Genomic DNA, 10880 nt, shown 5'->3' on the forward strand with positions numbered 1-10880 from the left:
GATATTTCGTTTTTCCCCTTTCTTCTTTCTCTTCTTTCTCTTCTTTCTTGCTCCCAGAAATAATTAAAACTAATTACCGAAATGTATGAAAAGTGATGTACATGGATATTTGTGTGTGTGTGGGGGGGGGGGGGGGGGGGGGGGGGGGGGGAGTAGGTGAGTGAATGAGAATTTTTTTTAATGCAGTATATGTTTTAAACATGAACATTGTGTACATGTAAATAGTCTGTATATACAGTGTGTATATATATATATATATATATATATATATATATATATATATATATATATGAAATATAATTAAAATATGTGTACGTCAGTGAGCTCAGGGCACCTCAACCCTGACACTGCCAAATATTTCTGGGGACAATAAAATAAAATTAAAATAAAAAAATAATAAAAAAAAGAACTCTTGAATTTAAGATTCTGAAGTGCTTGTAAAGAGCTTAAGGAATCAGACAGAATAAGAAATTTTTGTGGTGAAGGGTATTTATTAGAAACGGATAGTATCCATTTAAGAGCAGAGTAAATAGCGACCAGTTCTGTGGTAAAAACAGAAATATGGTCGGTAATTCTTGCTTGGCAGGAAATAGGTATAGTAAGCAAGCTCTGCATGGCATAAAATGCCATGCCGGCTTTACCCGTGTCGGGATCTTTGGAGCCAGCTGTATAAATATAAATATAGTCAGACTAATGGTCATTAAGGGCAGCTCTAAAAATATAGTCAGACTAATGGTCATTAAGGGCAGCTCTAAAAATATAGTCAGACTAATGGTCATTAAGGGCAGCTCTAAAAATAATGTTTTTAAAGGGATTAAATTCAGTTTTCAAGGTCTCATTCCTTAAGAGTAATGAGACGTTAGGAGGTTTAATTAGCCATGGTGGCTCCAAAGAGAGAGTTAGTTTATCAGAACTTAGATCCAAGAGTTCAAGGTTAGAAGCCATTCTATTATTAAAATTAATAGAAGAATTAATATGTATACTTAAATATGAATCATTATTGGGCTTCATAACCGCAACTGGATTTGTAGGTACTAAATTTTTTGCTTTAAACCAATGTCTAAGACAGAGTTTGGTGCGCTTAACACTGAGGGGGAGGATATTGAGTTCAGCACGCAGACTGTCGTTCGGGGTACCAGGAAAAACTTTTGCTATGGTTCTCAACGCCTTATTATATGCGTTAGAGAAGCACAGCAGAAGGCTTGAGCACCATATTGGAGTCTGAAGACATTAACACTTCAAAAATCATTAGTACGGTATGTCTGTCAGCCCCCCAAGTGGTGGCTGACAGAACCCTAAGTAAATTAATATAGTTATTACAAATATTAACTACCTCATTTATATGTTTGACAAAAGAAAGTGATTGGTCAAAGGTAACCCCCAGAAACTTAACAGTTGTTACTTGTGGAATAGGAGAATTATCCAATTTAAGGTTTAATTTATGGGTTCTGGCTTTAGGATTAGTCGAGAATAACATAGCAGAAGTCTTGGATTTAGATATGGTCACCCCCCAGGAGTCGGCCCAATTTTGCAGTTTATCTGTATCTTTTTGAATATCTATTTTAATTTTTTCTATACACTTTCCAGATCGCCAAAAGGCTGTATCATCAGCAAAAAGTCCAATACTTAGCTTAGTGGCTTTCCTAGACGAATTAGTCAAGTCAGAAGCCAGGTCATTAATAAAAATACTGAAAAGTGTTGGGGCTATGACAGATCCTTGGGGTATACCGTTCTCAAGTTCCAGGACATCAGAAAATGATTCTGCTACGTTAACAGAAAAAGTTCTGTTAGCTATGAACCGTTCAATAAATGTAAACATGGGTCCCCTAATACCCATGTCATACACTTTAATTAGTAAACCATGACGCCAGACCATGTCGTAGGCCTTCTCCAGGTCAACAAATATTCCGACCACTTTTTCGCTAAAACTAAAAGCGTTAGAGATTTCTGATTGAAGCCTAAATAAGTGGTCGGCAGTAGAGTGGGTTTTTCTAAATCCGCTCTGAAAACAGGTCAAAAGGTGATTACTTTCTAAATAAAAGCCGAGTCTGGAGTTGACCATACACTCCATGGTTTTACAAATACTAGAAGTTACGGAAATAGGGCGATAATTGGATGGGTTAGTTAAATCCTTCCCCTTCTTGCGGAGGCTAACAATTTAAATATTGACCAATTACACTTCGCCTTTTATAGCGTGATTCGGGAGCATACAAATTCTAAAAATATCGGGCGAGACTATTTCAACATTGAAAAAACAGGGGAAAAAGTGGAGTAATAAATTTTGGATTGTAAACTAGTATAAACAGATTTCATGGCTATACCATCACGGGCTTTTTTTCGTCTTGAAACGAATTTTATATAAAATTTTATATTGAAATTAGTTTCCGGCATACTTCGTAATTCACCCGAATCATTTCGTATACCCTCGGCATAATCCCGAATATACATACAAGGTCGACTGGACCTGAGCTCCATCGGGCTGCTGTTAGATCCACGTTAGATCCACGTGTAATAGTGGAGCTAATTTTAATTAGATTGTAATAATTTTTATATGGATTAATAGCAACTAATATGATGATGGAGAATGATATTGAAACAACTACGATTTTCTCCAGCATGAGAGTGGGGATCGGGTGTGACAACCAACCCCCCACCACATCCCCATCTGGCACGCTTACATCCCCAGAATGAAAAGGTGACGCAACTGATGTACTAGACCTACGTTACGCCAGAGACATTTTCAGGAAAGCGAGCAATCGCTAAACTGGTTTTTATGCCTAATCAATGTGCTCTAGAGGCGTCGTTAAATAAACCAAACTTGACTTTTTTTTGTGCCTGAAGTTAGGTGAATGTACAATCTAATTAAAATTAGCTCCACTATTACATGTGGATCTAAAGACAGCCAGTTGGAGCTCATGTCCACCAATCAAAACCTAACTTGCAGAATCCTGCCAGTGATTTAAAAACAATTTGAAAACATTCCGAATTATCCTGAGGGTATACATGTTTCGTGTGAATTACGAATGCCTTAAAACATGTTTTATTTTATAAAATAAATAATTTGTAATGTAAAACTGAAGACTGATTTAGTTAGGTGTTTTTTTTATAAATAAATAAATAATTTTTAATGTAAAATTGAAGACTGATAACCCACCCCGTACGTATTGGTATGGTTCGCTGTACTGCGGTCAATAAAATAGACTCGCCCGATATTTTTAGAATTTGTATTCTCCCAAATAACGTTATAAAAGGCGAAGTGTTTCCTGGACATTGGGGACTACGCAGTGTTGTTAGTTTTAAATCACTGGCAGGATTCTGCAAGTAAGGTTTTGATTGGTGGACACGAGCTCCACCTGGCTGGTGTTAGATCCACATGTAATAGTGGAGCTAATTTTAATTAGATTGGTGAATGTAATATGATAGAGGATGATAGTACCAGTCAAATATCTTACGATCACTCGATCTGCTGCACACGCCATTGGATTAATTAATCCAATGGCGCCACAAATATGGAACCACTTTGGAAATGATAGTCACCTTACACTTGGAAGGATAACATCATGAAATAAACCAAATCGTCCAGACATGTCATCTGAACATTTATGAGGTAGTAAAGTTTATTTGACGACACCACTAGAGCACATTGATTTATTAACCATCGATTATTTGATGTTAAACATTTGGTAATATTGATATATAGTCTTAGAGAGAAAACCCGCTGCATTTGTTCCCCATTAGTAGTAAGGAATCTTTTATAAGCACCATCCCTCAGACAGGATAACACATACCACGGCCTTTGATATATCATTCGTGGTACACTGGCTGGAACGAGAAATAACCCAATAGGACCACCGACGGGGATCGATCTCAGTCTACAGGCAAGATAGCATATATCACGGTCTTTTATATACTCTTCAAAAAAATAAATTTTACATTGATTTTCAAAGTTTAATAAATAAAATAAAAACCTGGTAGACATGATCAAAGCAACCAAAGATCAAGACGACATGAGAAGGGGATTACTCTGTACTGTCTGAAACAGTATATCTGGGAATCCACCTGAAACATGTACACATGAATATGTGTGAAATAGGGGTGGGCAAAATGTCAGTATCGGTTATGACCACTACGAGCCCTGATGACAGCTTGACAACGGCGACGCATAGTGGCAATCATACGATGCACAACACGTTGTGAGATGTTCTGCCACTCATGCTGCAGTGCCGTAAAAAGTTGCGGAAATGTCTGGGGTGGTGGATTCCTCCGGCGCACACACTGATCCAGTCCATTTCATAGATGTTTTATTGGGTTTAAATCAGGCGAAGGGGCAAGCTAAGGTAATGTCTGGACGTTGTGACGCTGCAAAAACTCCTGACTGACACGTGCAACCTGTGGTCTGACATTGTCATGCTGAAACATTCCACCGTTGACGTTCACGTTCGGAATGACGTGATGCTGCAGGATCTCGTCTCGATATCTGATGCCCGTCAGTGCACCTGCCACATGCACAAGAGCCGTCCTACCACCATGATGTATTCCTGCCCACACCATGACACTGCCACCACCAAAACGGTCGACTTGTTGCACGCAGTTTGGAGCATAATGTTCCCGTCGACGTCTATAGACACGTGTGCGTCCATCAGCATGTGACAGAAGAAAACGAGACTCATTTGAGAACAAAACAGTCCTCCACAGTCCTGACACGTGTCCATCTCACCCTCTTCTGGCACCACTGCAGACACTCCGCTAAGTGACTTGGGTCAAAACGTTATGCCACACTGGTATTCTAGGAAAAATTCCTACATCCCTCAGCCGGTTATGAACTGTCTGGTCAGAAATTCTGCGTAGTCCAGGGATTTGTGTCGCTGTAGTTGTTGCTGTTGTGGTTCGAATTCGAAGATGACACACCCGGATGTATCGATCTTGAGCGGCAGTGGTTACTCTGGGACGACCTGACCTTGACCTGTCATTAACACTTTGAGTGGTGTTGTACCGTGCCCATAAAGCTGAGATGGTCTGCCTGGAGACGCCAAAGTGCCTTGCCACAGCTTGTTGAGTTGCCCCTGCTTGCAATCTCCCAATAGCATTATCGCGTTGAGCTGACGTCAATCTTGGCATTATTGCGTTACCTACAATGTCGTTATGCGGAATTACTGCTGATGTGGACTTTTATGTCCCACCAACGGAGGGTTCGGCATGCAAAGGTACAGAACTTCATGATGCTGCTCTGGTTTTGCGTTTCAGTACAAACGTTGACTATGGCTACGTTTATGCGAATCGGAGGTTTTTTTTTTTTTTTTTTTTTTTTTTTTTAGTGTTTTTGCATCACCATTCGCTCACTTACTTGATTGTCTTTACGATGTCTTTGATTCTGTAAAATTAATCCGATAGCATTATTTTTTTTTTACCAATGTCAAGTTCCTTTTTTTGAAGAGTATATATACATGTGTATATACACTAGTTGTGGAGCACTGGTTGGGACAGAAAAAACCCTAATCTGAGAATGGTCTACCGAGGAGAGTCGATCTTACGATCGTAGCAACAGTGCACCACGACTGGTATATCAAAGGCCGTGGTATGCGTTGTCCTATCTGTGGGAAAACGCATATAAAAGATCCCTTAATGCATTATGAAAAATGTAGCGGGTTTCCTGATTACGTGTCAGAATTACCCATTGTTTGACATCCAATAGCCGATGATTCCGTTACGTAGAAATAATTTTGGGACCATTCACTACTCCCCCAGTCTGTGCGTACGCACCGTCACAATTCGAAGAGTTTTTTCATGCGACACTGGTCTACAGTAATTAATTATACACTAATTTGAGAAAGTTTGTTTTTTGTTTAACGATACCACTAGAGCACATGGCTATTGGACGTCAAACATGTGGTAATTCTGACACGTAGTCATCAGAGGAAACCCGCTACATTTTTCCTAATGCAGCAAGGGATCTTTTATATGCATTTTCTCACACACAGGAAAGCACATATCACGGCCTTTAACCAGATGTGGTGCACTGGTGGAAACGACCCCCTCCCCCACAAAAAAAAAAAAAAATCAGTTTAATGGATCCACTGAGCTGGTTCGATCCTGAGACGCAAGCAACTCAGGCGAGCACTCAACCGATTGAGATAAATCCAGCCCCATGATATATCAATGGCAGTGGTGTGTACTACCCTGTATGTGGCATATACAAGAATGGAGAAACGTAGTGGGTTTCCTCTCTAAGACTATGTCAAAAGTGTTTGACATCCAATAGCTGACATGACTGATAATCAATAACCGCCCTCGGTGGCGCAGTGGTTAAGCCATCGGACTACGTTCTGGTAGATACAGGGTTCGCAGCCCGGTACAGGCTCCAACCCAGAACCAGTTCTTAAGGGCTCGACGGTAAGGCTCTTCTCTCTCACTAACAACTAACCAACTAACAACTGAGGTAGCTGAGGTGTGTGTGTGTGTGTGTGTCCAGGACATCGTGCATGAACCTTAATTCCACGAAAATAAGTTGAAATGAAATGAAAAATCAATGTGCTCTATTGGTGTCGTCAAACAAAACAAACTTGTTCTTAAATGAGGCAGCGAGAAGACTATTCGAAGTTACATAATGATTGATATTAATACAAATGTTTCAAAGTGGAATATCTTAACATTAACTTTGTATACAAGTGTATTACAATATATGTGTATGCACCATAGTCAAGAACAAAACTGTTGGATCAAAGGAAATAATTATTTACAGTGAACAACTGTACATTCCAATAAAGAAAAAGAAAGTCGTTATAATTACAATCGCAAATATCACGAACAACAAATAACAAACAATCGGAATAACTGTGTTAAGACTTATATAAAACGTTTCGCTGAACTCCGGTTGGACCGCCTTGTTTGCGCGTAAAGCAGCAGGGTCCGTGCTTAGAGCCTAAAACGTAATGCTATTTGAATGGCGTTGCCATGACGTTAAAGTCTAGACTTTGTTTATAAGCACAGACCAGGACGTAGCCGTGATATTTAGCGCTCGGCTGATACGCAGTCGGTCTGGGATCAACCCACTTCGGTGGGCCCATTGGGCTATTTCTTGTTCCAGCTAGTCCACCACGACTTGTATATCACAGGGCGTGATATGTGCTATCCTATCTGTGGGATGGTGCATAATACACATATATATATATATATATATATATATATATATATATATATTATATATATATATATATATATATATATATATATATATATATATATATATATATATATATAGGTACATACACACACACACACACACACACACACACACACGTGTAGTTCCTGATTCACAGAGCAGGCATACAGTACTGAAAAGCCTAGTTCCTTATAGAACATATAAACAAACAATATGTAATTGATCTATTTTAATATGTACAAACTTTACACAACATTTAGAGCGTTTGCAAAAGAGATAAAACACAATACATTCGTACGTGACAGCATCTGTTTATCACGTTCAAAAATAGTACACAGTTATGCATAATCACCAAATATACACACTCGAGTTGCAGCTGTACAAACACACACACCGGTTTTTGTAAGTACCGAAGTTAACCCTTTCAACGTCATAGACAAGAGAACGTCACATTAATGGCTAGTTCGCTGAAATAAAACGTAACGCGAAAGGGTTACGCAATTCTGGCCTCCATTAGGAGTTGCAAGACCACTTGGCAACATAATTTACCACAGTTAACAACATAATTTACCAATGACAATTTGTTTGGGTTTTTATTATTTTCTTTTATTTTTTATTATTAGAATAGTTTAACAATATATCAAAGGCAGTTCTTTTTTTCTTTTGAAGTTTATTTATCTTTTGAAAACAAATCAAAGGCCATTCTTTTTATTTCAAAAATTTATATTTGTGCTTATATCCATTATATCCATTTACTGTCCAGGGCCCCGTTCCACTAAGCGATGTTGGCCCTAAGATCACCGTAACTGCACAGCTAACATATGCACTTAAGGTGATCTTAACGCTAAGATCGCTTTGTGGAAAGGGATATGGGGGGGGGGGGGGGGGGGTAGTTGTCTTCTGATGGAAGGAGACAGTACTGGGATACAAACCCACCACCCACCAATCTTAAAGCCGCATTCTCAAAGTTCCATGTACCATATTTCACTAGTTGTACTTATATTTGCGGTCATACCACAGATTAATTTATTCCATATATAATCTTTTCACAAATAACTCAATAATATCAAAACTGTCATGTGCTGCCACTTGGTGTAAAGGGTGACTTCCACGAGAATCCTTCAATCACATTGCCAACATTGCCGATCTTTTACCATCAGACAGACAATTAGACTTGCTTAAACATTACCGAGGCAAACATGTACTGACTGATAAAACAATTTTTACCACAACCCCATAAATAGGCACGGTCCACATTTCACCTATAAAACCCTGACTTTCACCATTTAGTTTATACACAGAGTAGTTGACCCGTAAAACCCCAGAAATTGTATTGTTTCTTTGTGGTTAATTTCTTTGGTGGCACGAAGTTGTTAATTCACTTCCTTAAAGAAAGTGATTCACCAATCACAAATGTCCTACTGCCACTTACTATTCAGTTTTGTTGAGTTTTAGCAGTGTGAATTACCAAGTTACTGTGCACCTAGCCCAGTCGCCGTCTTAACCAGAAGGTTACTATGATATAATCATACACTAATGCAGAAGATGAATGTAAGAGTTATCTCCCTATAATGAGCTACATATGGACCCCTTGTGTTCTTGTGCAGAGGTGTGGTTAGGTCTGTACTGTTCAACACATGACCCATTAGATCAATAGTTTGTGACCAATTAAGTCAAGTTGCACATTACCAGTTATCATTTTGTGGTTTTCTTTTTTAACTACAAACTAAGTATTGTAAATAGATTTTAAGAGAGCTAGCGAGAGAGAAATCTATATTCCTCCAATAATTTTAAGTTGGATCCTTTCTTGATCACATACATGATTTTGTCCACATTGTTTAACACAAAGTTAGCTAGGTCAATTTAGCTATTAACATTGATGACTGGGGGTGGGGCGTGTTATAGCTTTTTAGTTTCATTTCTAACTACAAGTTGTGAGTATTGTATGAACATTTTGAATTGAATATTTTAAAAAGAATTCCATAAATTAAATGTTTTGCCAACAATAAAATATTTCGGTGAACTGTGATTAACATCTACAGATGCAATTACCATTATAAAGCAGGACCCCTTTTTTTCGAATTGATCTTAGTACAAAGGTCACCTCAAGTGCATAAAGTAGCTATGCACTTTAGGTGATCTTAGCACTATGACCACTTTGTAAAACAGGGCCCAAGTGTCAGTAGGCTAGGACAAATAATTTCTGAGAAAGTTCAGAAACTGATGTAAATGTGAAACTTTAATGTTAAACTTTAGAACTTTAAAGTCAATAAACAAACAGCTGTCACAGAGGTCACCGTCACCTGATAAAGAGTTAAAGTGACAGATCCTAGAATATAGACACTATGGCACATTTGTCATTATTAGAAGTTTTTTATCATTGAAATTTTATTATTTAGAATTTCTATTTTCATACGTCTTAAGTGTTTCTGGTTATCCAAGGCTCCGTTGTTCGAAACCTGGGTTAACTTAATCACTGATTAACACTAACTGTGAGTTAAATTCCTTTGTAATACCCAAAAATTCATTTTCTAAAATTCTAAAAATGCATGTACCTATGAGAAGTTGTAATATAGTCCTATTTTAGGGGGTACTTCCCCCATTTCAACGTCACAGACTCTCATATCAGTCTATTGTAGCTTTATCCAGACTTGTGACAGGTTTGTAGATTAACCAAACTTAGTGTTCATTTTCACGGGTTGAATCCTGGGTCTGCTACTTTAGGCGATTATTGTGCTATGTTCTTGGGTGAGAAAGAAGAAGCAGGATTGGACTATATGTGAAACCACTTGCTTACAATAGATTTTAATGAATCACCATGTAGTCTTGTACACCATTCACACAGACCACAAACAATTCACAACCAAACACAGACATCTATCTCAAGTTATACATATTGACACGTTAACATAAAAATACATTTGACACACATGCATAGCATTAGAAATATCAATTGTCAATACTGCCAATCTAATTCTATATATCTGTTACTTTAAGCATTCTACAATCGTTTTATAAAATACATCTAAATTTGTGAAACTCACTTCCAAATTTCATTTACAAAAATCAACAAACGTCTCATTTTTACTCTGCAGTTTACACAAGTCTACATTCATATTACAGAATTTCTAAGCAATTTAGAATAGGTACATGCATATATTTTTCCTGACATTTGGTTCAATAATAAGTAAATGATAGCAATACCATTTATATCCATAACAGAGATGGAGAAAATTAATTGTTTATTCTAAATTTAACACATACTAACATTTTTAATAATTACGTATATCTTTCGGTTTTAAGAACCTTTTTGAGGATACAAAAAGTCTTTAAATGTCTTGCATCTTCGGCCATATTTTAAAGACCATCCATAAACAAAGTTTCCACGAGGTTTTCCTCTATGAATGAATGAAGGAACATAAAATAATTGCAGGCCTAAAGCAAGCAAAGTGGTGTGGAGTCAAAGTGAAATTTTAATCTTTGGAGGACTTCAAATGTGATTCCCTAGCCTAACCCTCCCTGCTCAAGCAAACTTTCTTGGGGTTTTTTAAATATATATTTATTTATTTGGGGGGGGGGGGGGGGGGGGGGCATGTGTCAACCCCAGTATAAACTTTGATCTCCAGTCTAGACCCCCCCGTCTAGACCCCCCCCCCTTTTTAAATTTCTGCACAGGTAACTGCAGAACAAAACAGCAATGATTGTGAGGACATTTTCTCAA

Source organism: Gigantopelta aegis, chromosome 2, assembly GCF_016097555.1.
Source record: "Gigantopelta aegis isolate Gae_Host chromosome 2, Gae_host_genome, whole genome shotgun sequence".
Lineage (NCBI taxonomy): Eukaryota > Metazoa > Mollusca > Gastropoda > Neomphalida > Peltospiridae > Gigantopelta > Gigantopelta aegis.